This window comes from Triticum urartu, chromosome 3A (genome assembly GCF_056163025.1).
Source record: "Triticum urartu cultivar PI428250 chromosome 3A, HENAU_Tu73, whole genome shotgun sequence".
In the NCBI taxonomy this organism is placed as follows: domain Eukaryota; kingdom Viridiplantae; phylum Streptophyta; class Magnoliopsida; order Poales; family Poaceae; genus Triticum; species Triticum urartu.
In genome coordinates this window covers 228,619,382-228,643,085 of record NC_141875.1, presented here as the reverse complement: position 1 = coordinate 228,643,085, position 23,704 = coordinate 228,619,382, and the positions used below count along the sequence as shown (strand labels likewise).

Sequence of the window (23,704 nt, the reverse complement as noted above, 5' to 3'; positions counted from 1 at the left end):
AGCATTTTCTCGAATACGAATATCGGATATTTCGAATTATCCGCTACCACTTTCCACCCCTACTTACGCAGGATAGCAAGTCGGAAACATAATCAAAAGCTTCAGGCATGATAAGTGAGACTCAATAGTCAATACACGAAACGTCTCACAAGTTCTTCCATACAAAAGCTTTTATTGCAGGATGCACATAGAAATCTTGTTCATGATAGTTGTGGGTTTGCCACGAGTTCACACTTACAAAGAACTTGCACCGTCTCATTGGGTGAGAGCGAAAACGTGTCAGGCCTGCCTTTGGATGTGACTTGCTGAGGAGGCCTAGATGAGTAAAGTCTGCTTTTTCGGCCTTGAGGTAGACTGGGATTGATTAGGCAGCACATGTGTGTTGGTCCATTTATCAGATGGTATTTGGTTAGGCTTTTACTAGCTTTTCACTTCGGTTAAGCCAAAAAAAAAACATCTACTTAGATGCTTTTGGATAAAGCCATATTATATACCTTCCGTTTCTAAATATAAAACATCTTAGAAATTTCACTACGGATTACATACGGATGTATATAAACATATTTTAAAGTGTAGATTCATTTATTTCGCTCTATATGTAGTCCATATTAAAATCTTAAAAAGGCTTATATTTGGCAACGGAGGGATTATAAGTCAAAGTGAAAAACTGAGTAAAAGCCCAATCAAACACCCTCTCAGCATGAGAAAAATATAGCAATGTCTTTTCTTCCCTACTTATAAAGATTGGTGTTGGTGGTGAGTTCAATAAACAGATACACGCATCCTCACATAGGAAGCAACCTTTCAAAAAGCATATAAACAAATGTACTTTACTCACGTGTGATATCATAAATAAACAAATACACTACTTTCATGTGAGATTCATTTTATTTTTATAAAAGGCACAAATAACAAGACAAAAATATAACTTCAACTCCTACATATGGTCATGTAAAATTATCTAACACTGCATGTTTCTCATCGTATTTTTGCTATCTTTTCTAATCGTAAATCACACAACGGTTATAAAGGACACTAACTTTATTTCATCACCTCTAAACCAATGATTCCGTGGCAACACACGGACATCTTGTTGGTCTATACATACCTAATAATAAGGGGCTATTGCTTTTGACGGTACATCATGAAAATTGCCCTTAAAATTGTCAATAATTACCCACTTATGTCACCTGTAAGTGGAAAAATGATTTTCACTGAATAGACCGTTTCCTTTGGGTTATATATAGTGTAGTCCCTAATATTTCACATCCACACATCTAGCCTAGTAGCTAACGCCTCACTTGACTACTGGGTTCGACCCTAGCCACGCCCCTTTTTTCTTTTCACTTCTTTTTTGGTGCAAATTCAAATGCTATTAAATATATTCATATTTTTCAAACCCTAACTCCAAATCTAACATGCTATATATGAAAATCCCACGGAAAAATGTGTAAATTTCAAATATAATATCATATTGCATGTTAATTATTTCTAGAATTAAGTTTATGGTGCAACCTTAATTAATACCTTCTCTATATGGGGTATTTTGGAAAAATCATATTACATAGTATGTTTTCTATCCCATTTAACCCGAGTAGATATGATATTCAACCACTACGTTTTTGTGTAACACCACTTATCATGTTGTTTGTTTTGTGGAGATTTCAAGGGATTTGCTGATATCGTCCAGTGTGTGTATGGGGAGGTGATTTTTTCTATGGTTGCAATGCGCGGGCATGTTTGCTAGAAAAATAAAAATGCACACAACATTTGAACCAAAAACTACCGGGTTCAACTACAGCACCCAGTAGCTGCCCCAGCTAACAACACTTTCATGTCTATTGAACAACTACACCAGGTCTATCTACGACATATTTAAGTGACTCAATCGAACACAAAAAGAAAAACAAATCTACATGAATCTGCGCATAAAATCATTGACATAGATTTTAGAACATCTCCAGCCACACCCCCAACAGGCCCCCAGGCGCCTTTTTACGCGCCGGCGTCGAACCCCCCCTCCCCCCCCCCCCCCCGGTCGCGCCATCAAGACGCCGAAATCCGCCGGCTCAGCCTGTTTTTGGGCCCGGCGATCGCAGGCCGAACCCGGCGCACTAGGGGGCGCTCGGGGGCTCCGACGCAAGAGAAAAACACGCCTAGGCCACACTGTCAGGCGAAAAGTCAAGCCAACCGTCCAGATTCGCCTCCCACCCCCTGCGTGCTCGGCCGCCACCTGCCGATCCCGGCGCCGTCCACCGCCCACCACCGCTAGATAGGTCATTCCCCGCAAGAAAAGAAAGAAGGTTTCACCGCAGCAGAGCCTCTCCACCACCGTTCGGGCGATTTTTCCGATGATCCGGCCGCGCAGGGCAGTGTACCGGCGGGTGTGCGCCCACCATGCCCGCGAGGTGTTTGGCGATTTGCCTGCTCGGCAATGGACTCCGACGACGAGGAGGCGCTCGCTGCGCTGCTAGAGGAGGAAACCGATACCGACGTCCAGGAACAGGAGCATCTCATGATCCTTGCCGCCCTCGCCGGCCTGTTCGCGAGCAATGAAAAGCCGCGGCGAGGTGGCTTGGCACCGGGGCGGATGAAAGCAAAGAACCGGCATCGTCTGGAAGATTACTGCATGCTCTACTCCGACTACTTCGTCGACGCTCCACTGCATGGTGGCAAAGTATTTCGGCGTCGTTATCGGATGAGCCGAAAGCTTTTCCTCAGGATTGTGAATTCCATCCGGGAGTTCGAGGCTACTTCAAGTACAAGAAGGATTGCACCGGCAAACTTGGATTCACCTCAATCCAGAAGTGCACGATAGCGATGAGGATGCTTGCATACGGAGCTCCCGGTGATTCACTCGACGACCATGGGCGCATGGCCGAGTCCATGATCATTGAGTGTTTCTACAACTTCCGCAGGGCAGTGGTGGCAGTGTTTGGACCGCAATACTTGCGAACACCCAAGGCGGAAGACACTGCTTGGATCCTAGCACAGAATGCAACAAGAGGATTTCCTGGGATGGTTGGAAGCATCGACTGCATGCATTGGAAATGGAAGAACTACCCATTTGCTTGGCAGGGGATGTACAAAGGCGCCAAAGGCGGTTGCAGTGTGGTACTTGGGGTCAGTTCTTTTGGTAGCTTAAAAAATAAGCCGCCTCCTCCTCAAATTTTCCCATAAGCCGTCTCTCTTATTCATTTGGGATTCTAAACTAGTTATGGAATAACTAATTTAGAAGTCTCAACAAATTTTAGGAGCAGCTTATTTTTAAGCTAGGGAGAGGCGGCTTATTTTTTAAACCGCCCAAAAGAACTGGCCCTTGAGGCGGTGGTCACACAGGATCTCTGGATTTGACACTCCTTTTTTGGTATGCTAGGAACTCAGAATGACATCAACATGCTGCAATGCTCCCCTATCTTTGCCAAGCTTGTTGAAGGTCATTCCCCTCCGGTGAACTTCGAGGTCAATGAGTGTCTACAACAAGGGGTACTACCTAGCTGATGGCATCTATCTGAGATGGTCTACATTTGTGAAGACTATCTCAAACGCTGTGCCAGGAGGCAAGAAGTCCCACTTTGCCAAGGTTCAGGAGGCTTGTAGGAAGGATGTCGAGCGGGCATTTGGTGTGCTCCAATCTCGATTTGCTGTTGTCCGGTACCCTGCTCAGACCTGGTCGAAAAATCAAATGTGGAAGATCATGACTTGATGTGTCATCTTGCACAATATGATCATTGAGAGCGAGCAGAAAGAGCCAGTATTTGACACTAAACCATACTACAGGCAGGGTCCTCTTGCCCAAGTTGATCACCAACTACTGGAAACCTAGACTGCCTACCTCAATATGCGTCAGGAGATCCGAGACCCACAGGTGCATCAACAACTGCAGCAGGATCTGGTGGAGCACCTATGGAGGCTCAAGGGCGACGTCTAGCTCGACGTGTGATGAAATATGATTTTTTATTTGTTGAACTATATAATTTGTATTGAACTATTTGTTGAACTATTTGATTTCTATTAATTTTCTGTGATGAACCATGTGATAAAAAAATATCATGTTGACAGTTCACGTCGAACCACGCCGAATATGAGCCAATTCGCGCTGATATCGGACCATTTTTCGCTGAAAGTGGGCCCAAAAGCAGGCACATTTGCGCCAAAAATGGACCGATATCGGTGCTTGGGAGCAACCTGGGGGGCGATGGCTGGGTGCCCAACTGCCCTCAGAGCCGATTATACCGCCGGCTCGCCCCCAGGCCGCGATTTTTATGCCTCCTGGGGGGCCAACGGCTGGAGATGCTCTTAGATGTGCAATATTTACGGCACATTCAGATGTGCTTTAGCAAAACACAACATGGAATTGATATAGATTAATTTATCTTTTAAGTATGTTTCCAAATTGAATAATATTGAGTTAAATTTATGAACACTATGGTGCCATCCCAATAAGCACTTGTTGAATCCGGTATATTTCTTTGGTGTGCATTATTACATTCTTTTGTTGGCATTACTTATGCAGATGGCTAATGTTTGTGATATGTTACGAGAGCGTGTTGAACTAACCGAAGATTCTCCAACAAAGAAGGCAAGTCTTGAAGAGCCTTGTTTCAAAAAAGAAAAGTCTTGAAGAGCCTCTAGCATATCACTTTTATTTTCTGGTGGGGTGTTTGTTGGAAATATGCTCTAGAGGCAATAATAAATTAGTTATTATTATTATATTTCATTGTTCATGATAATCGTTTATTATCCATGCTAGAATTGTATTGATAGGAAACTCAGATACATGTGTGGATACATAGACAACATGTCGGGTGGTAGGTGCGACATATGCCAACGGGTGGCTTATCATTGTGGGAGCCAGTAAGACATCGCCGGTGCCTGGAAACGGGATGAGGCGAAGACATGCACGCCGGCGAATCTTACCCAGCTTCGGGGCTCTCCGTGGAGATAACACCCCTACTGCTGCTCTGCGGGGTCTCCGCATGATCACTAGATGAATAAGTAGCTACACGATGCTCCTTGAGCTGTTTGGCGAGAGGAGGAAGAAGGGAAAGGCTTGCTCTCTTCTCCTCCCAATGTGGTGTCTAAAGCTAGCAGGGATCGATCTCTCTTTGCATGGATGCCCCGGGGGGTTTATATAGGCCTACCCCCCGGGGGTACAATGGTAATCTGGCTGGGCGCGGGGCCCAGCCGTCTGTGTCTACGCTCTCCGGCTTCTACGCCGGCTGCTGGGGCCCACCGGCTTGTGGGTCCCGCCGGCTGCCGGCTCCTTGGTCGACAGGCAGGCCCCACTGTCCAGGGCCTTGTCGGCAGCTGGTTACCGTTGCTTAATCTTGGTGACGAGGGCTTCGCCGAGGTGGGCATGGCTACAGTGCCACCGCCCGGCGGGCGATTGCTGAAGCCTCACCGCGTCTTGTCTCCTTAATGGGGCGTCTTCTTCAAGGGAGGTGGCAAGCCGGCGGTGGGGAGCCGGCTCTATCTTGGGCCGACTAGGGGAGGCTTGGCCGCCTTCGGGTGTCTCTCTGCCCGAAGGGGCCCACCGCCCGTAGGCCGTACTGGTAGCCCGTCGTGGATGACATCAGGGTCAACGTGGCAACAGTGCTGCGCCGGACGGGTCATGGCCGCCCGTACGGCGCACTGTGCAACGCATGCTCCGGGATTCGGGGGTGGCAGGCTTCACTGTAGCCACGCCCGCCGTTATGTGGATGCAGACTTCGAGGGTACGATCTTGACCGCTTTATGGGAGCCGGCTTCATGGAGTCGGCCTTCTCGCGGCCGGCTTCTCGGAGCCGGCCCTCCCGCGACTTTTCTTCATGAGGTGGTGAAGCAGCCACAGGCGGTCTCTGCGTAAGTCGTTGAATGTCTTGCATATATATATATATTTGTCTTTTTCGACCGAAGCTCCTCTAAACCTTTCTTTTCTTGCCGGACAGGGCGTCGCTTTCTCTCGAGCGAGGTCCTGGCGGCTCCGTAGTCGGGCCGACTAGAGGGTCCTCAAGCTCCCGCCGCGTGGACCCCCGCGCCGACCTTAGGGAGGCCACGGAGCGGAACGCGCGGGAGGAGCAGGAGGCGGCGAAGTGAAGGACCGCCCAGGTGACGAAGGAGCGGGCCGACGCGACGGCCAAGGCCCGGGCGAAAGCGGCAGCCGCGGAGACGGAGGCGGAGGCCTCGCACAACCGGCCTCCGCTGCTCGTTGTTCCCCTCCGCGCCGTGGCCCCCAACATTCCCGTGCCCCTGTCGGAGGAGGTCGACCAAGGCCCGCCGGTGATGGAGGGGCGGGAGGACCACGTGATCTTCATGGAGGGGGCATCGCAGACAACGCCGTCTGGAGCGGGCCAAAGCGGCCAATCAGCTGCGGCGCCAGAGCAGCCGTCCAGGGGCGAGCCAGAAGCAGGGGCCGGCCTCGAGGTGCAGCCGGCATTGCGCCGGCGCGTAGGGGGTGGCGCCTCCGCGCCGGAACCGCACCGAGCAGCGGGCGCCAGCCAGACGGCGAAGGCCCTGGGGGCGGCCAGCGCCAGCACGTCCGAGTGGACTCCCAGCGGGGGGACGGGCGAGCTGAACGCGGCGGACCAGGAGGTCCGGAACCGGCTTCAAGCTCAGGCCGCCTCGCTGCAGCGATACACTCAAGAGTTTCTCTCGACGCGGGCCATCATCCGGGTGAGTCTTTTGGCCTTGGTTATTTTGTTCTTTTGGTTTCTTCCGTGGGGGCGCGTCAACGCACCCACTGGGTGTAGTCCCCGAGTTTCGAGCCGGCTGCTGCGCAGGCGGCTTGGAACTTACTAGGTTCTGACAACTTAACTTATCCTTGCTTCCTGTATAATCTTTCAGGAGTATCACAACCTCCGTGCAGCCGCCTTCAACTCCCAGGCTCAGGAGCTGGGCAGGAGAACCGAGGACCTGACCAGCAGCCGGAGTGCGTATTTGTTTCGTTCATCTCCTGTGGGGGCGCGTCAGCGCACCCACTGGGTGTAGTCCCCGAGATTCGGGTCGACTGCCGAGCAGCCGGGTCGGATCTTCCTTGACGACTTCGCCTTATTAATTTCCTTTGTCTTCATGCTTGTAGGAGCCAATGCCGACTTGAGGGAGCAGCTCAGCGGGGCCCAGGCCGCCCTTCGCGCCAAGGAAGCCGAGTACAGCGCCTTGGTCCTGGAGCGTGACCGCCTCGTCAAGAAGTTGGCCGACCAGGAGGAGAGCCACAAGGCGGCCCTGAAGAAGGCGCAGGACAACGAGGACGCCCTAAGGGCCGAGTTCGAGACCGAAGCGGCGGGCTGGGCTGAAGCGAAGCAGGCGCTGAGCGAGGGCTTCAGCCGTATCGAGGATCTGATCGATGGTAAGCCGCCTTCTTCACTCCCTGCTTGCCCTTTGATCCCTGATTTGTGTTCTGACTTGTGCTGCTTTTTGTTCTCTGTGCAGACTACTTTCCCGGCTACTCCGTCTTCGCCACCCAATCCATCGAGGCCCATCACGAGGCACGCCGGCAGGCGGGGGCTGAAATCGCGTCGGACGCAAGCCGGACACTCGAGAGCAGCTCTTGGCGGTCCAAGCCCGGCTGCAGCCGGCTCACCGTATGCTCCGCCGCCTCCAGCATGCCGGGGCGCAGGTGTTGGCCGCCCTCTGGCCAAGCGAGACGATTCCCCGCACCCCGAGTCGGACTGCCGACTGGCTGGAGGTGGCGCTTGGCCGCTTTGAGGCCTGGAAGGCGTCGGCAGCCCGGCTTGGAGCTGGGCGGGCGCTGGAGTTCGTCCGAGCCTGGTATCCGGGGCTGAACCTGGACTAGCTACGCACCTGGCGGCTGGAGGCCGACGAAGAGTTGGAGGAGGTGCGGCCGGCTATCGCTCAGCGCGCTTCGACGATCGCCGAGTGTACTGACATCAGCGTCTTCGCTCCTGAGATCAATGACAACGGCGTTGCCCAGCCGGAGGAGTGGTTCGGGCTGGACCCGACAGCGGGTGAAGACTCGGCAGAGGAGATCGCCTCCAGCGATGAAGGCAAAGATGACGAAGGAGAGGAAGGCGAAGACGTTGAGCCGACTGGTGAAGCGGGCAGCCAGCCTCAGCCTGATCGTGCCTCCGGCAACAAGGCGCGTGCTAGCGCGCCCTCTGCGGGAGGCGGTGATCATGCCGAGGTTCGCTAGCCGGCCACTCCTCCAGCCGGCACTGCCGTCTCCACCAACCTGCCCGACTCGCCAGTCGCTCCCTTGGCCTAGTCTGCCGTCCTTGTTTTTTCCTGCTTGTTGCCTTTTGAACAACTTTATTAAACTTGTGCAGTTCCACCCACTGGGGGTGTATTCGAACTATGTTGAATGCTGGCCTTTTGAAGGTCTATTATGTAAATATTATTGTGTGTTTGGTTTCCATTCATGTATGCTTTTTATCCTTATGCTGTTTCCTTTGCCGCCTTCCCCTTCTGGGAAGGCAAGTACTCGAGCTTTCTTAGATTGGAGCGAGGTGAATGGAAGCCGGCCGGCCGGCTACTCTGGTAGCCGGTCGGCGGTGGGAGAAAAACCGGCTTTTGTTATATTAGTCTGTTAGTCCCTAGCCATTTTTCGTGTGGGCACCCGTTCCTGCCATTAACTCTTGCCAGCCGGACAGCCGATTCTTCGAACTGCGACTTTTGGCAAGAGAAGGCTTGGGAGCCGGCACACTACTTGTCTGACTGCGGGTAGGACTTCTAATATAACTCCAGGCGGCCAGTCCTCGGGCCGACTAGTCGAACCCGGTGCCGGACGGAAAAAGTGAATGCAATGACAAGGCCATAAGCATGATACTTTTCATTCATAGATAAAAGATGGCAATCCCCGAGCTCTCCTCGGGGGGCCTATTGTCTCGTACTTAGTACAAAAGTTAGCGTGATACATACTGTATTTCAACTGTAAAACCTTCGGAGGAGGTTGGCGTTCCATGGTCGTTCCGACTCTTTGCCGGAGTCGTCTCTCTTTCGTGCCTTCGGCTTCTGCGCGTCGATCAGGTAGTAGGAGTCGTTGCCTAAGGCTCTGCTGATGATGAAGGGGCCCTCCCAAGGGGCCGAGAGCTTGTGCTGGCCGGCTGTTTGCTGGATCAGCCGGAGCACAAGATCACCCTCTTGGAAGGATCTTGGCTTGACCTTCCGGCTGTGGTAGCGGCGCAGGCCCTGCTGATAGATAGCGGACCGGCTGAGGGCTAACAGCCAGCCTTCTTCCAGCAGGTCGACGTCGTCTTCTCGTGCTTCCTTGGCCTCGGCTTCCGTGTAGATGGTCACCCGAGGCGAGTCGAACTCGATGTCAGTTGGGATGACCGCCTCGGCACCATATACGAGGAAGAAAGGAGTGAAGCCGGTTGACTTGTTTGGTGTAGTGCGCAGACTCCAGAGGACAGCCGGCAGCTCATCGAGCCAACAGCCGGCTGAACGCTCCAGTGGTACGATCAGTCGGGGCTTGATGCCGGAAAGGATGAGGCCGTTGGCTCACTCGACCTGGCCGTTTGACTGCGGGTGGGCAACGGATGCTAGGTCCAACCGGATGCCTTGCATCACGCAGAAACGTGCCAAGGTTCCCTTGGCGAAATTCGTGCCATTGTCGGTGATGATGCTGTGTGGTACGCCGTACCGAGTTGTTATATCTGCGATAAATGTCACGGCAGTCGACCCATTCAGCTTCTTGATCGGCTTTGCCTCAATCCATTTGGTGAATTTGTCCACGGCGACAAGCAGATGTGTCATGCCGCCGCGCGCCGTTTTGAATGGCCCCACCATGTCCAGTCCCCAAACGGCGAAGGGCCAAGTGAGGGGAATGGTCTTGAGTGCTAAAGCCGGCATGTGTTGCTTGGAGCTGAAGAGTTGACACCCTTTGCAATGTTTAACTAACTCCTTGGCGTCATCCAAAGCAGTTGGCCAAAAGAAACCATGGCGGAAGGCTTTGGCGACGAGTGATCTTGAGGCCGCATGGTGGCTGCATTCTCCTTGGTGGATGTCTCTGAGGATTGCAATGCCCTTCTCTTGCTCGACGCATCGCTGGAGAACTCCAGTGACACTGCGCTTGACGAGTTCTCTGTTGACGATTGTGTATGCTCCAGCTCGGCGTTGGACTCGTCTTGCCTCTACTTCGCCAGCCGGCAGATCTTGGTTTATTAGGAAGTTGAGGATGGATTGAGCCTATGACGGAGCTGCGACTTCTTCTATTGCGAAAACGGCTACTGCGACCAGGGCGGGCGGGCTGGGCGGTGAAATGCTGGAGTCGGCCGCCGCCTGTTGTGTTGGTGTAGTCTCCGGGCCGACTACCGCAGTCCCCGAGCCGGGTGTAGCAGTCCCCGGGTCGGGCGTAACTACGGAAGTCCCCGAGCCACCTGCTGATGCCCCCTGGCCGACTATCGAAGTCCCCGGGTCACCTGCTTGGTTCTTCGAGCTGGCCGCGTCGGGGTCAGGCGGCACGAAGATGGAATCAGACTCTGGAGACGGCTTGATAGACGGCTTGAGGAGGCGTTGTAGAGAGACACCGGTTGGTATTGCTTGTCGAGTGGAGCCTATTCGAGCCAGGGCATCAGCTGGCTCGTTGTCGGCTCGTGGTACGTGGAGGAACTCGCATCCTTCAAAATACCCACTGATCTGCTGAACGAGGAAGTGGTAGCTTGCCATATTTGCGTCCTTGGCATCCCAGTCGCCGGATGATTGCTGGACCACCAAGTCCGAGTCGCCATAACATAGGATCGGCGAATGCCGAGTTCTTTGGCAAGCCGGAGCCCGTGTATGAGCGCCTCGTACTCGGCCACGTTGTTGGAGGCGGCAAAGTGAATTTGCAGCGTGTATCTGAGCTTGTCCCCTTTGGGAGAGGTGAGGACGACGCCGGCTCCCAAGCCGGTGCGCATCTTGGACCCATCGAAGTGCATGCGCCAATGAGTGGAGTCGGGAGCCGGCGGTAGGTACTGGGTCTCGGCCCAGTCGACGAGGAAGTCGGCCAATGCTTGGGACTTGATGGCGGTACGAGGCTGGTAGAAGATCGTGTAGGGGGGCAGCTCGATGGCCCATTTCGCCACCCGGCCGGATGCATCCCGGCTGCCTATGATCTCGGCCAGCGGGGCAGTGCATACGACCGTGATGGGATGCTCTTGGAAGTAGGGCTTCAGCTTCTTGGCGGCGAAGTACACGCCGTAGCACATCTTCTGGTAGTGCGGGTAGTTCTGCTTCTAGGTAGATAGCACCTCGCTCAAATAGTACACCGGCCTCTGAACCGGCTGGGCTCGGCCTTCTTCTGGGCGCTGGACTACGATGACGGTGCTGACCACCCGGCTGGTTGCGGCGATGTAGAGGAGCATGGGCTCTTTCTCAGTCGGCGCCGCCAGGACAGGCGGCGTGGCCAGCATCTTCTTCAGCTCATGAAAAGCTTGGTCGGCTTGGTCATTCCACTAGAAGTGGTTGGTCTTCTTCATGAGGCGGTAGAGGGGAAGAGCTTTCTCTCCGAGCCGGCTGATGAAGCGGTTCAGGGAGGCCAAGCATCCGGTAAACTTCTGGACGTCTCGAAGTTTGGTGGGAATTGCCATTCTCTCAATGGCCTTGATCTTTACTAGGTTGCATTCGATGCCGCGTTCGAAGACCAGGAAGCCTAGGAGCTGGCCGGCTGGCACTCCGAACACGCATTTCTCGGGGTTAAGCTTGATTTGGAACCGGCGTAGGTTCTCAAATGTTTCCTTGAGATCTTTCAGCAAGGTGCCGCGCTTCTCCGTCTTCACCACAATGTCGTCTACGTAGACGTGGGCATTTCTGCCGAGTTGCTTGAGGAGGCACTTCTGCATGCAACGCTGAAAAGTGGCACCGGCATTTCTCAAGCCGAATGTCATAGTCAGGTAGCAGAAGGCTCCGAATGGCGTGATGAAGGCGGTCTTCAGGCGGTCTGCCGGATCTAACTTTATCTGGTGATACCCTGAGTAAGCATCCAAGAAACTCAACAGCTCGCATCCAGCCGTGGAGTCTATCACTTGGCCAATCCTTGGCAGGGCAAAGGGATCTTTGGGGAAGGCCTTGTTGAGGCTCGTGTAGTCTATACACATGCGCCACTTGTTGTTCTTCTTTAGCACGAGGACCGGGTTAGCGAGCCACTCTGGAAAGAAAACTTCCATAATAAAGCCGGCTGCCAGAATCCGGGCTATCTCCTCTCCCACAATCCTGCGTTTCTCCTCCGATAGTCGGCGGAGGGGTTGTTTGACCGGCTTTGCGTCTTCTCAGATGTGTAGTTTGTGCTCAGCGAATTCCTTCGGAACACCCGGCATGTCCTTGGGGTACCATGCAAAGATGTCCCGATTCTCACGGAGGAAATCGGCAAGCTCGCCTTCCTATTTGCTGTTTAGGTTTGCCCCGATGACGGCAAACCTCTCTGGGTGCTCGGGGTCAAGAGATATCTTCTTCGTCTCCTTGGCCGGCTAGAAAGATCCTTGAGCATCATGCTCCTTGGGATCGGGGGACAAGGCCGACTGCTTGCCGGCCATGGCCACGACTCGGTCCATCATCTTCTTTTCTTCGGCAATCACAAGGGACTCGGCCAGCCGGCTGCTGGCTGCTGCACACTCAGAGGACTTCTTGTAATCGTCGGCTATGGTGATGACGCCTTTGGTGCTCGGTATCTTCATCTTGAGGTATGCATAGTGGGGAACTGCCATGAACCTGGCCAAGGCAGGTCGGCCAAGCAATGCATGGTAGGGGCTCTCTAGGTCCACCACTTCAAACCAGATCGCCTCCCGGCGGAAATGCTCCTTGTCCCCAAAAAGTACATCAATCTTGATCTTGCCAATGGGGGCGCAGGACAAGCCGGGTACGATGCCATGGAACACAGTCCGAGTAGGCATGAGCTGCTTCGTCTTGACATTCAGCTTCTCCAGGGTGTCATGGTACAGGATTTTGATGCTGCTCCCGCCGTCTATCAGCACGCGGGAGAAACAGGCAGCGCGTCTATCCGTTGCAAGGGTGGCATCCAAAACCAACGCATAAGAGCCGGGAGACGGCATCACCTCTGGGTGGTCGGTCCGGCTCCAGCTGATAGGTTTTTCTGACCAGTGCATGTGCTCGGCGGGGTTGGCAGCAACCATGCTGACTTCTTGGTGCTCTCGGCGTTTTCTGCGCCGGTCTTCGGGCTGGCTCGTAAAGATGACATAGGCGGCATGCTCGTCGGGTAACTCATCGTGCACGGCTCCGACTATGGGCCGAGCGGCCGGCGGCTGCGGAGCCGGAGGCGGCGGACCGGCAGGCGGAGGCGGTGCGAGCCCTTCGCCTTTGGAGATTCGGGTGAGCCAGTGGCACTTTCAGGTCATGTGGTTGGACGGCTTCGCGCCGCTGTAGAACTTGCACGGGGCGTCGAGAGTCTGTTCGTAGGAGAAGGCCGGCTGCCAAGCCGGCTTGCCGCCCCTCTGCTTCTTGGGTGCGGGCCGCACTTCGGGCTGTTCGTCTTCGACTGTTGCCACCTGCCGACTGGTGGAGGGCGGCACGGGGCCCTTGCGCTTGTGGTCGTTCTGGTGTGGGCGTCGGCTGGAGTCCCTAGCCGGCGTCTTGGGCGCCGGGTTGAGTACCTTTCCGGACGCGTCTACCCGGAGTTCGGTCTTCATCGAGGAGTCGGCGGTGGCGTACTTGTCCGCTATGACCAGAAGCTCGTCGAGGGTAGTCGGCTCGTCGCAGAGGAGCTTGTGCTTGAGGAGGGTGCCTTCTCGGCACCCGACAGTGAAGTATTCTATGGCTTGCACCTCGTGCACTCCTTCGCAAGAGTTGCGGAGCTGGGCCCAACGCGTGAGGTAGTCGCGAGTGGACTCGGCGGGGCCTTGTACGCACAAGGAGAGCTGTCTGGGCTTGGGAGCCCGCTTGTAGGTGCTGGTGAAGTTGCGGACGAAAGCTTCTGTGAAGTCTAGCCAGCTGTTGATGCTGTATGGCTTGAGGCTGTTGAGCCAGGTCCGTGCCATACCCTGCAGCATGAGGGGCACGTACTTCACGGCAACGCGCCTGTTGCCGTTGGCTATGCTAACCGCCGTGGAGTAGTCGATCAACCAATCTTCCGGCTTCACGGAGCCGTTGTACTTGGGCGTGTCTCTTGGGAGCGAGAACCCTTTGGGGAAGGGCTCGTCGCGGATGCGGGGGCCGAAGCAAGGCGGGCCGACATCGTCTTCTTCTAGCGCCAGGGATCGCGCCAGGCGGTCGATCCGACGGCGGGTGTCGTTCTCGCCGACTCCTTCGCGGCGACCTAGCCGGCCGCTGAGAGTCGGATGCGCAACAGGCGGCGGGGTGGGATATCTCTCTCCACGGGGCCGGGGCGGAGGCGGGTTGCCCCGCCACTCCACAGCCCGGGGTGGCCTTCTGCATCTCGCTCGATGGAGATTCGGGTTCGGCTTCGGCTGGCAGCCGGCTCTTTCTCGCGCCGCGCGCGGGTTTTGCCCGTAGTCGGCGTCCGGGACGTCGTGCCGTGATCTCGGCGCGGGGGAGGGCTTTCCGTGCGGGCGTCGGCTTCGTGCCGCCGCGCGGCCGCATCGATCAGCTGCTGGATGCGTCGGGTCATGTGGGGGAGTTCTTCGGCCCCCAGCCCATCCAGCTCGTCTACGGCCGCCTGGGCGGCGCGCAGGTTCTCGAGCGGAGTGGCGTAGACTGGGCGGTCGACTCCTAGCGTATCGGCGACGACAGCGCCGCGCTGTCTGACAACGCCGGCCCGGCTGGGCCCGTCTGGGGGCGGCGTGCCAAAGGCGGCGCGGTCGGCCTCGCGTCGGTGGGCCTCAGCGAGGCGTCTCATGGAAACCAACTTCCGGCCCTCCACGAGGAGGGCAAGGCGGCGAGCTTCCAGTGCTTCAAGGTCGGCATCAGCCGGGAGGGGGATGGACAAGTCGTGGACCGCCGCGTGCGGGGCGTCGTGGGCGCTTTCGTCGGAAGCGCCGCCGTGGCCGATGACCATCACCTCGGTGGTGACAGCGTCATAGCCATCGGCCCGGGGAAGCGGGTCGTTGTAGATCGCGACGTCGGTGGGGAAAGTGTCGAGTGAGGCCGTGTCGGAGTCGACAGGCATCGGATCGGTGGAGCCAACTGACTCCAAGTCCACGGCAGGCTCGCCGAAGACATGGAGCTGGCCGAGGAGGTTGACGAGGTGGTCGGTGCCCGCGTCAGAGGCGAGCTCGTCGGAGATGAGGATCTTGTCAAGGAGATCGGCGAGGTTGCTCACCGCACAGATGTTGGTGACGCCTTGTAGCACGTCGTGGCAAGCGCCATCGGGCGTGCCGGGCTGGCTACGCTCGCGGGGGAGGAAGAGGGTTCCTGTCCAGAACAGGTCTCCGGACGACGGTGCACCTGGCCCCACGGTGGGCGCCAAATGTCGGGTGGTAGGTGCGACATATGCCAACGGGTGGCTTATCATTGTGGGAGCCAGTAAGACATCGCCGGTGCCTGGAAACGGGATGAGGCGAAGACATGCACGCCGGCGAATCTTACCCAGCTTCGGGGCTCTCCGTGGAGATAACACCCCTACTGCTGCTCTGCGGGGTCCCCGCATGATCACTAGATGAATAAGTAGCTACACGATGCTCCTTGAGCTGTTTGGCGAGAGGAGGAAGAAGGGCAAGGCTTGCTCTCTTCTCCTCCCAATGTGGTGTCTAAAGCTAGCAGGGATCGATCTCTCTTTGCATGGATGCCCCGGGGGGTTTATATAGGCCTACCCCCCGGGGGTACAATGGTAATCCGGCTGGGCACGGGGCCCAGCCGTCTATGTCTACGCTCTCCGGCTTCTGCGCCGGCTGCTGGGGCCCGCCGGCTTGTGGGTCCCGCCGGCTGCCGGCTCCTTGGTCGACAGGTAGGCCCCACTGTCCAGGGCCTTGTCGGCGGCTGGTTACTGTTGCTTAATCTTGGTGACGAGGGCTTCGCCGAGGTGGGCATGGCTACAGTGCCGCCGCCCGGCAGGCGATCGCTGTAGCCTCACCGCGTCTTGTCTCCTTAATGGGGCGTCTTCTTCGAGGGAGGTGGCAAGCCGACGGTGGGGAGCCGGCTCTATCTTGGGCCGACTGGGGGAGGATTGGCCGCCTTCGGGTTTCTCTCTGCCCGAAGGGGCCCACCGCCCATAGACCGTACTGGTAGCCCGTCGTGGATGACATCAGGGTCAACGTGGCAACAGTGCTGCGCCGGACGGGTCATGGCCGCCCGTACGGCGCACTGTGCCACGCATGCTCCGGGATTCGGGGGTGGCAGGCTTCACTGTAGCCACGCCCCGTCACATCGCCGTTATGTGGATGCAGACTTCGAGGGTACGATCTTGACCGCTTTATGGGAGCCGGCTTCATGGAGTCGGCCTTCTCGCGGCCGGCTTCTCGGAGCCGGCCCTCCCATGGCTTTTCTTCATGAGGGCTGAAGTCGGGCCGCCTTCCGATAGCCGGCCTAGAGACAGCCGGCAAGGGGAAGGCGGCCCTGTGTCTTGGATTCTTGAGGGCCAAATCGGCTCATAATTTTTTCAGAAGGGCCAGGGGGAGCCGGCTAGGCTACCCATGGTCATTTACTCCGACACAACACCATGTCCCTAGTAAGCCTCTAGTTGACTAGCTCGTTGATCAATAGATGGTTACGGTTTCCTGACCATGGACATTGGATGTCGTTGATAACGGGATCACATCATTAGGAGAATGATGTGATGGACAAGACCCAATCCTAAGCCTAGCACAAAGATCGTGTAGTTCGTATGCTAAAGCTTTTCTAATGTCAAGTATCATTTCCTTAGACCATGAGATTGTGCAACTCCCGGATACCGTAGGAGTGCTTTGGGTGTGCCAAACGTCACAACGTAACTGGGTGGCTATAAAGGTACACTATAGGTATCTCTGAAAGTGTTTGTTGGGTTGGCACGAATCGAGACTGGGATTTGTCACTCCGTGTAAACGGAGAGGTATCTCTGGGCCCACTCGGTAGGACATCATCATAATGTGCACAATGTGACCAAGGAGTTGATCACGGGATGATGTGTTACGGAACGAGTAAAGAGGCTTGCCGGTAACGAGATTGAACAAGGTATCAGATACCGACGATCGAATCTCGGGCAAGTACAATACCGCTGGACAAAGGGAATTGTATACGGAATTGATTAAGTCCTTGACATCATGGTTCATCCGATGAGATCATCGTGGAGCATGTGGGAGCCAACATGGGTATCCAGATCCCGCTGTTGGTTATTGACCGGAGAGTTGTCTCGGTCATGTCTGCATGACTCACGAACCCGTAGGGTCTACACACTTAAGGTTCGATGACGCTAGGGTTATAGGGAAAGTATGTACGCGGTTACCGAATGTTGTTCGGAGTCCCGGATAAGATCCCAGACGTCACGAGGAGTTCCGGAATGATCCGGAGGTAAAGATTGATATATAGGAAGTATGGTTTTGGCCACCGGAAGTGTTCCGGGCATCACCGGTAGTGTACCGGGACCACCGGAGGGGTCCGGGGGTCCACCGGGAGGGGCCACCAGCCCCGGAGGCCTACATGGGCCAATAGTGAGAAGGGACCAGCCCCTATGTGGGCTGGGGCGCCTCCCACCAAGGCCCAAGGCGTCCTCAAGAGGAGAGGGGGCAAACCCTAGGCGCAGATGGGCCCTAAGGCCCACCCTAGGTGCGCCCCCCTCTCTCTCCCCCTTGGCCACCTCCCAGATGGGATCTGGGGGCTGCCGCCACCCCTAGGGAGGGAACCCTAGGTGGAGGCGCAGCCCCTCCCCTCCCCCTATATATACTTGAGCAAAGGGGCAGCCCAACACACGATTCAATCTCCCTATTGGCGCAGCCCTACCCCTCTTCCTCCTCGTCTCTTGCGGTGCTTGGCGAAGCCCTGCTGAAGTACCACGCTCCTCCACCACCACCACGCCATCGTGCTGCTGCTGGATGGAGTCTTCCCAACCTCTCCTTCTCCCCTTGCTGGATCAAGGCGTAGGAGACGTCACCGGGCTGTACGTGTGTTGAACACGAAGGTGCCGTCCGTTCGGCACTAGGATCATCGGTGATTTGGATCACGACGAGTACGACTCCATCACCCCCGTTCACTTGAACGCTTCCGCTTAGCAATCTACAAGGGATGTAGATGCACTCTCCTTCCCCTCGTTGCTAGATTACTCCATAGATTGATCTTGGTGATGCGTAGAAAATTTTGAATTTCTGCTACGTTCCCCAACAGTGTTGACGCGCCGACATTCCACAAGGTCCGTTGACCACCTAGCGACGACTACAAGCACTAGAGCAAACCGAAGGCGCGCTGCAGTCATCACCCCTTCGTCATTTGAGCCAGGCAAACCTTGTTGTAGTAGACAATCAGGAAGTCATCGTGCTAAGGCCCAACGTACCAGAGCAGCAACCATCGCCGATGAAGAAAGTTGCAGAACGATAACATCAAATATGTAAAAACTCCAAAACCAAGACGAACAATGACCGGATCCAAACAAATCTATCGAAGACCAGCACCGACCAAATCCCGCAAGATACGACGGAGACACACCTCCACACGCCCTTCAACGACGCTAGACGCATCATCGGGACTAATGCAATCCTCTTTACCCGCAAAAGAAATAAAATAACAAGGATGGCAGACAGATGTTCTTTAGTGATATTTGTGGTGGTAGCATATGGCAACTTCTATTCTTTTTGCCTAATTTTTTCTTCGTTTAAAAAACTGCCATGCGCCTCCCAAGAAACTGTAAGCAAAATCGTTCACAAATGTTATCCCTCATAACAAACATTTGCCACCGCATCCTAAAATAACACCGTCTATGTTATATATTTTGAATGAAAGAAAAATCCCCGGCATCTGCATCTCGGCGATGCATGCCACCACTACGTTATATATACCGAGTAAAACTTTACTTCTACTTACTTCGGTCTGATGTATCTAGTACTAAAATACGTTTAGATATATCAATTTTAGCGACAAGTAATATGGATCGAAGACGGTACTAGTTTTGTCTGTCTCAACTTGTTTGTCCGTCTTTTTTTTTAAAAAAAGAGAGAAAAAACTCGATTGTCCCTCTCCCAATAGACAATAGTTTTCTCCGGGGTAGAGTTAAATCCGATTTTGTACCCAACGAAAACTCGAATCCTTTTGGACTTGCTAGTCTGGGATCTGTTCCGTCTGTCTAGATAGCCGCACGACGTTGCACTATACACGGCCCTCAACAACTTACGAGAGTTTCCCTCATTAAATCAAATCAAAAAGAACTTAGCAGAGATCGTGGCGAAGATGGAGCTGCTGCACGTCATCTATACTATTTATAAAAGAGTAAATATTATCTTCTTTAAGTGCACTCCATAAAACATACATAGACACATTACCACCGCATGATTAGTCCTACTAAATTCAATCTAACGGCTAGCCTTAACCGAATCTGTTTTCTGTGTGCACTTAGCAATTTATATTGACTGACCGTACTCCACCGCGGAGGAAAATATAAAAGTCCATGCCTGGTCAATTAGGAAACTATAATCACGGACACATCCTATTAAGAAACTAATCACGGACACATCTAATTATTAGGAAACTAATCACAAACCCATCCTATTATTAGGAAAAAAATCACGCGTGCATCCTATTATTAGGAAAATAATTACGAGCCATCCTATTAGGAAATTAATCACGGACGCATTTAATTATTGGGAAACTAATCATGGCTGCATCCTATTAGATAACTAATCACGAACGCATCTAATTATTAGGAAACTAATCGCGAGCGCATCCTATCGTCTCCTATCAGGGAATCGTGATCGCGAGTCGCGAGCCGTCACCAGCCCACCGAGACACGCAAGGAGGAGCTGCGGCTTCCTCCGAACACACTTCTACTGACTGCAACGACTTCGTCCACATCCTGGGCATGCTCTCCGGGAACCACCGGCATCCGCGTCGACTTCGGGTCCATCCACAACACTCACGCTGACAACCACCCACCCTCGAGGTCCTTCAAGTGGGGGCAACGCTGAGTATCTTGGACCAGTATAAGCGGGCCAAAAAAATCTGCCCCCACAACCATGCATGTAGATTCGCCTGGTCGCCAACCATTATCGTCCCCAGGGCGGTGCATGTCTCGGCCACTGTGAAGCAGGTGAAGCTAATCACGACCCCATCTCACTCGCCCGAAGCCACCGCCGACTCCCTCAGCTTTGACGCGCGTTGCTCCGTTGGACACGCTTGTCCGGTACTCGCGCGTGGACGACGTCGTCCAAAGCTAATCCCGGTGCGTGGAGGCCGCCGCCTCAAAGCTGGACGACTGACTCACCTGCGTCGACAGTGCCGCCCAGCTGGTGAGAGGACACGGTCGCCGCGGCCGCTCGCACGCCTAAACGACGGAGACTCTCGCCTTCACGCGAACGCACCACACACACATATTAATCAAGTAAGTATCGAGTGTTGTTTTTTTACTGTCATCGCTACCTCGCCGGTGGTGACACATCTAGAAGTACAAGAACTAGAGATGAGGCAATGAGAAACAGAGGAGCGTTGGAGCACACACAGAGACGTTCGCCTTCTTTCTTTCTTTATTTTTTCACTGATTTTCACGTACCTGCAACAGACATCCTTGTTTTTTAAGTACTGACTACCAGTTATTACATGGCCAACTCACGACTACATAGTAAACTCACAGACAAATTCGCTGAACCAAGACCTTACTTGCAGTCATAAAATTACGTTTCACTGAAAAAACCCAGAAGTTTGCATAAGTTTTAATGAAAAAAACTAAAGTTCGCATAAGTTTTACTAAAAAACCTGAAGTTTGCATAAGTGTATTTGTTTGTACAGCAGATACATGGCAACTGTAATTTTACATGAGCATTTTCATACCATCCTTATCTATAGTTGAGCTAACATGTTTTTCTGATAGAAAACTTGGACTACATACAAGAGAAGCAAAAACTGCATGTTGATTATGATGATGATGAATGTAGGATATTTTGTGGTCATGGTAAATTTCATATCATTTAGTACATAAATAATATTCACAATTTTATTTTATTACCATCAATTGTGTTGAGTTTCTTTCATATATATGTATTGACCCTCTTCTTTAAATTAGATGTGACAGATGCGGAATGAACTCATACCACATGATCGCATACGAGCAATTCAAGAGGAATTGGCGGGATTCTTTCTTGACCATGTCATACATAAAGACGGAGAATGCCATGTGGAAGTTGAAATCGATTTTAGATGTTAGTGATTATAAGAGATGTTATATTGTATATATGTAGTAGTGTCGGATAGATATATACAAAAACTTGTTGTTCGATCAATCTCGGAGAAAAAGAGGTCACTTCTCTCTATATATGTTCATGACGATTTTGTGTAATTCTTGATTGGAATTTGTTGGCACTAAAACGGTTCCTTAGCTTGTCCTAAGTGATATTTTTATGTGTGACTATACTTGCATAAATGTGTGCATATGAAGAATCATAATGAATCTTCAAAATAATTTTGAATTTTATACATTGAGAAAAGTGGGTGGTCTTTTAAATCAGGAGACATGTTGATTAAGAAGAAACGATATTTCAAATTATTTGTACGAGTTGGAAATAAGAGATCGTGTACTTTATAGGGAAATTTCAAATTTATGAATAAATTGTCTTGTATTAAGTTTAGTATAATATGTTAATCCAAATATATGCGTATTGCGTGTGCACACTTATTAGTTCAAATAGACGTGCGTTGCACATGCACACTTACTAGTGGAGGGGAGAGAGGAGATCCAGCAAACCCTGAGCGAGATCGACAGACGAACCCTCGACGCCCTCCGCTACGCGTTCCGCCTCGGCTACCAATCTCCCTCGTCTTCTCGCGATGACCAAGACATGGACGCCTTCGTCGCCTCCGTGCTGCCGCCGCCTGTTTCGGAGGACGGCGATCACGACCGCCACCGCACGGAACTCGACGAGCCACCGCTTGCGCGGGAAGATTGTTTCCGCGACGAGGACGCGTCGACGGCTCTGAAGATGGACTGGGCGTCGTGCTACGTGCCGCACAGAGACCACGACGCGCACTTCGGGGTTGCCGACCCTGGCGTCATCAGCGTGGCGGACGGCGTCAGCGCGTACAGCGCGAAAGGCGTGGACGCGGGCGCCTTCTCTCGGAGCCTCATGGCGAGCGCCTACCAAGACGCGCTGGAGATGGCGCCCAGGGCCATCTGCCCCTACACGCTGCTGCAACGGGCCTACGAGGGCGCGACCTCGTCGGGCGTGCCAGGGGTGTCCACGGCGGTCCTTCTCTCGCTAGTCGGGGACACCCTCAGGTGGGCCAACGTGGGCGACAGCGGCTTCGCCTTGTTCCGCGGCGGCGGCATCGTGCACCGCTCGCGGCCGCAGCTGGCCCGCTTCAACTGCCCGCTCCAGCTCGCCGCCAAGGGCGCCGACAGCGTCACCGAGGCGGAGGTGGGCGAGACCGCGGTGAGGGACGGCGACATCATGGTGGTGGCCACGGACGGGCTGTTCGACAACATGTTCGACGCGGAACTCGAGCGCGTCGTGCAGATGGGCACGGCACTGGGCTTCTCACCCAAGAACATGGCAGACATCATTGCCGGCATCGCCTACGAGATGTCGTGGAGCAAGGTCAAGGACTCGCCGTTCAGCGTCGGCTACCGGAAGCACACGGGGAATTAACAGTGCAGCGGGAAGGAAGATGACATAACCGCCGTCGTCGCCTTCATCGTCTCCACTCAGCTGGTGGGCGTGGGCGTGGGCGTGGACAAGGTTGAAGATGATGTAGCTTCAAATTCTAACTGGATGGATCAAGTCAAGGTGAAGAAAAGGGCCTACGAACTTAAGAACGTATCTGGGCCATCTCTGGGTGCAAAAAGCGATTCCGTGGACAGTGGAAATCGGCGTACATTGCAGCGTTCCAATTCCGGGCCGATTTCTCGGGGAGCTCCTAAGGGCATCTCCAGCCGTTGGCCCCCCAGGGGGCGTCTAAAAGCGCCTCCTGGGGGTGAGCCGGCGCAAAAAATGGCCCTGGGGGCGAGTCGGTCCCCAGCCGTCGGCCCCTAGGGCCGCCCCCAGGCGCGTATTAAAAAACAAAAAAAAGAATGTTCGGCGAAGTTATGATAAAAACTAGTTAAATTTCGGCCAAACATGGCAAATTTTGGCGAAATTCGTCCAAACATTACATTAACCTAATCTAAAAAAAAGAAAGGGGCTGAAGTCGTCGCCGCCATCGTCGTCGTCGGCCTTCTCCTCCTTGACGCGGGTGCCCCTGCTGGACCCCTGCCCGGCGTCGCCATGGCGAACAGGCGGCGGCGCGTCGTCGTCGTCGCTGTCGCATAAGACGACGACCCCGCCTTCCTCGCGGCCGCGTCGGCGCTCCTCGAAGCGGCGTAGGGCGGCGCGCTGGCGCTCCTTCTCCTTCTCCCGGCGCGCCTTCTCCATCGCAATGGAGTCCTGGCGCGCCCATTCGAGGGCCGCGTCATCGTCGTCGAACTCCGTCTTCACCGGCGCCAGCCCCGGCTCCGTCTTCACCGGCGCCAGCCCCGACTCCGTTTTTGGCTTGACGAAGCATGGAGGAGCCGACGAGGAGGAGGCACGCCGGCCGCCCTCGTTGATGACGATGCCGGCGCTGCGAGTGCGCCGGCCGAGCGGCGTCTCCGCCGCGGGCTCGGCCTTGACGCCGAGCAGCGCCGGAGAGCCGGAGGAGTGTGAAGAAGAGCGTGATGAGGAGGAAGAAGAGGAGGCGCCGAACCTCCTTGGCGCCCATGGCCCGACGCGTCGGTGCTGCGCCGGGGCGGCCACCC

At 54.3% G+C, this 23,704-nt stretch overlaps 1 pseudogene; it reads left to right on the top strand.

Moving 5' to 3' along the window:
• The first annotated feature begins 2,434 nt into the window (after positions 1-2,434).
• LOC147979296 (putative protein phosphatase 2C 24) lies at positions 2,435-22,852 on the top strand (annotated as a pseudogene).
• Positions 22,853-23,704: the final 852 nt, after the last annotated feature.